Source organism: Silurus meridionalis, chromosome 1, assembly GCF_014805685.1.
Source record: "Silurus meridionalis isolate SWU-2019-XX chromosome 1, ASM1480568v1, whole genome shotgun sequence".
NCBI lineage: Eukaryota > Metazoa > Chordata > Actinopteri > Siluriformes > Siluridae > Silurus > Silurus meridionalis.
The window spans coordinates 1,808,861-1,811,855 of record NC_060884.1 but is presented as its reverse complement, the minus strand read 5'-3'; the positions used below and the strand labels follow the sequence as shown (position 1 = coordinate 1,811,855).

Below are 2,995 nucleotides of genomic sequence, written 5' to 3'. Positions count from 1 at the left end.
TGGAAGTGTGTGTAAAGTCAAGGTTCCATCAAACACTGACAATCAGCAGAGCTAGAGGACTGAAAGGAACGTCTGAGAAACACATTCAGGCTTACGTTATAGCAGCTATAAACAGCCTTTCCCTCACCATGGTTCTTGTGTGGAAAAGCAGGAAAAGTCTGTGACAGTCTGTAGCTGAATTCAGTCAGGGGGGAAACCCAACAAAATAAACGCTCTGAGACAAACAGCAAGTGTAACAGAAATCCTGCTCTTAAAGGGAAAAAGCCATCTAGTGATGTGTCTTTAGTATAAAGAGTTTTATTAAGAAACCACACAGGAGAAACAAGTATGTGTGTGTGTTTGTGTGTGTGTGTACTGTATACATGAATGTGTGTGTGTATAGTATGTGTGTATACAGTATGTGTGTGTATATAGTATTTGTGTGTATATACAGTATGTGTGTGTATATAGTATTTGTGCATATACAGTATATGTGTATGCAGTATGTGTGTATGTTTGTGTTTACAGTATGTGTGTATATACAGTATATGTAGTGTGTGTATACAGTATGTGTGTGTATAGAGTGTGTGTATACAGTATGTGTGTGTATATAGTATGTGTGTGTATACAGTATTTGTGTGTATGCAGTACGTATGTATGTTTGTGTATACAGTATGTGTGTTTATATAGTATTGTGTGTATATACAGTATGTGTGTGTTTGTGTATACAGTGTGTGGGTGTGTAGTATGTATACAGTGTGTGTATACAGTATGTGTTTATATAGTATGTGTGTGTATATAAAGTATATGTAGTGTGTGTGTACAGTGTGTGTATACAGTGTATGTGTGTGTATACAGTGTGTGGGTGTGTATACAGTATGTATACAGTGTGTGTATACAGTCTATGTATGTATATACAGTATGTGTGTTTATATAGTATTGTGTGTATATACAGTATGTGTGTGTTTATGTATACAGTGTGTGGGTGTGTAGTATGTAGTATGTATACAGTGTGTGTATACAGTATATGTGTTTATATAGTGTGTGTGTATATAAAGTATATGTAGTGTGTGTGCACAGTGTGTGTGTATACAGTGTATGTGTGTGTATACAGTGTGTATACAGTATATGTATGTATATACAGTATGTGTGTTTATGTATACAGTGTGTGTGTATACAATATGTGTGTTTATATAGTATTTGTGTGTGTATGCAGTATGTATGTGTGTGTGTGTGTGTGTGTGTGTGTGTGTGTGTGTGTATGGCGTGTACACCGTTTCTCATTCAGCTTTTAGTTTATATTTATCTCTTTCTCCAAAAGGTCTCCTTTCACATCTGAGAGTCAGTGCAGATCCCGACGTGACCGAACGACAGAAATAGAAAAGGTTTGACGGTTCAGCTGCTCCTCGAAGATGGAGACGCCATGACTGATCTTTGTGTGTGTGTGTGTGTGTGTGTGTGTGTGTGTGTGTGTGTGTGTGTGTTAGAATATTTTTATAATCACTTCTTATCATGCATCCTAGGCATGGCGGAATCGTGAGGAACATAAACACCGTGGCACGTGACTGTGCTTATCAGACGAGTTACACAATTCCACGTTTACTAACAGATCAAACCCCGACATTCAGTCAGAACGTTTTTAGTTTTATTACAGCTGAGGAATGACGTAAGGAGAAAAAAGTCACAAGATGCAAACCTTCAGACCAACAAAATCCCGTCATCAAACACACATTTCACATGGCGTTATTTTAACGTCAGATTGTCCTGGAATGAAAGATCTCCTGCTATAGAGTTGAAACCCTACTGAAGACCTGACTGCACCCATGTGGGTGAATGAATCTCCACAAATCTCCATAAAATCTAGAGGAACATCTTCTCAGAAGAGTGGAGCTTCTTATAACTGTAATTAAAGAGTGTGGAATGGGCTGGAAGTACATCCCAATCTTACGGCGAGGTGTCCACAAACTTTGCTCATATAGTGTATATATTGGTTATATTTGAGTAGCATTTTATTGTGAAGATGAAGACTTGGATTAGATCTTTCCACCCGGTTACATATCTATTACGCAATAATGAAGACTTTTTTTTTTTTTTTGCTGGATATGTCAAAAAATGTTGGCACCCCTCCCCTCTTAAAAGCTAAAGCACATATTATAGGGATAAAGAAGTTGATTTTTAGAACCAGGGCTATTTTTTGTCTTGAATGCACTTGTTTATGAAAGAGAAACCTCTCATGGGAGATTAATGAGAGCAAACCTCAGCATCAGGAATGCTCTGGGTAAAAAGCAAAAGGCTGATTTCTAATTTATCTGGAACAGGATGAGATTCTCATTATAAGCTCATTATCAGCTCATTATAATACATTATAAGGTGTGACAGCAGCTCTTAGCATATCATAAGGGATGGACAAGGTGCTATACTGGAAACACCACCTCTACATCCTCCCTCTTTCTCTTCTCTCTCTCAAATTCGGGACACTTTTTACAAATAGAAGCAGAGGAACCAATGAATTCATGCTGTACTTACTATCAGACGAGCGGCTGCAGTCTAACTGAAGCATATATACAGATATTTCTGCTGGAGGAAACAGTAAACGCCGCTCCCGGTCTGTTTCTTTCTTATCCAGGAAGTAGAGCGCGAGCACGCTTTGAGTTTGACAGACACCAGGATGAGCCAATCAGGATACAGTGTTCTCGGTGTTGTCCAATCATCTTTTAGGAGAGCGTGTTTTTTTAACAGACCTGGTTTAAGAAATTGTGTTAATGATTATACAACAACAACAACAAAAACGCTGTGGAGGAGAGATGATGGGGTGGAGGTGCTGAAGACGAGGAGAGGAAAACCAAGGAAATGTAGTGTTGGAAAAAATTATAAGAATATTCTCATTTGGATACTAACAGTAAACTAAACTATACTATATTATACTACACTATTCTTCACTATACTATACTATACCTATACTATACTATACCATACTATACTATACAACACTATACTATACAACACTATTCTACAC

General features: G+C 37.7%; 1 protein-coding gene across 4 annotated transcripts in view; it reads right to left on the bottom strand.

The window, feature by feature from the left end:
- gpd2 (glycerol-3-phosphate dehydrogenase 2 (mitochondrial)) overlaps window positions 1-2,617 on the bottom strand; it is a 52,083-nt gene extending 49,466 nt beyond the window's left edge. For 3 of the 4 annotated variants that reach the window (XM_046845457.1, XM_046845449.1, XM_046845465.1), the window contains exon 1: window positions 2,506-2,600. The gene's annotated coding sequence lies outside the window, so the exon portion shown is untranslated. Of the gene's footprint in view, window positions 1-2,505 lie in introns of all 4 variants that reach the window. The other variant, XM_046845440.1, reaches the window with a different exon arrangement.
- Between the last annotated feature and the right edge of the window lie 378 nt (window positions 2,618-2,995).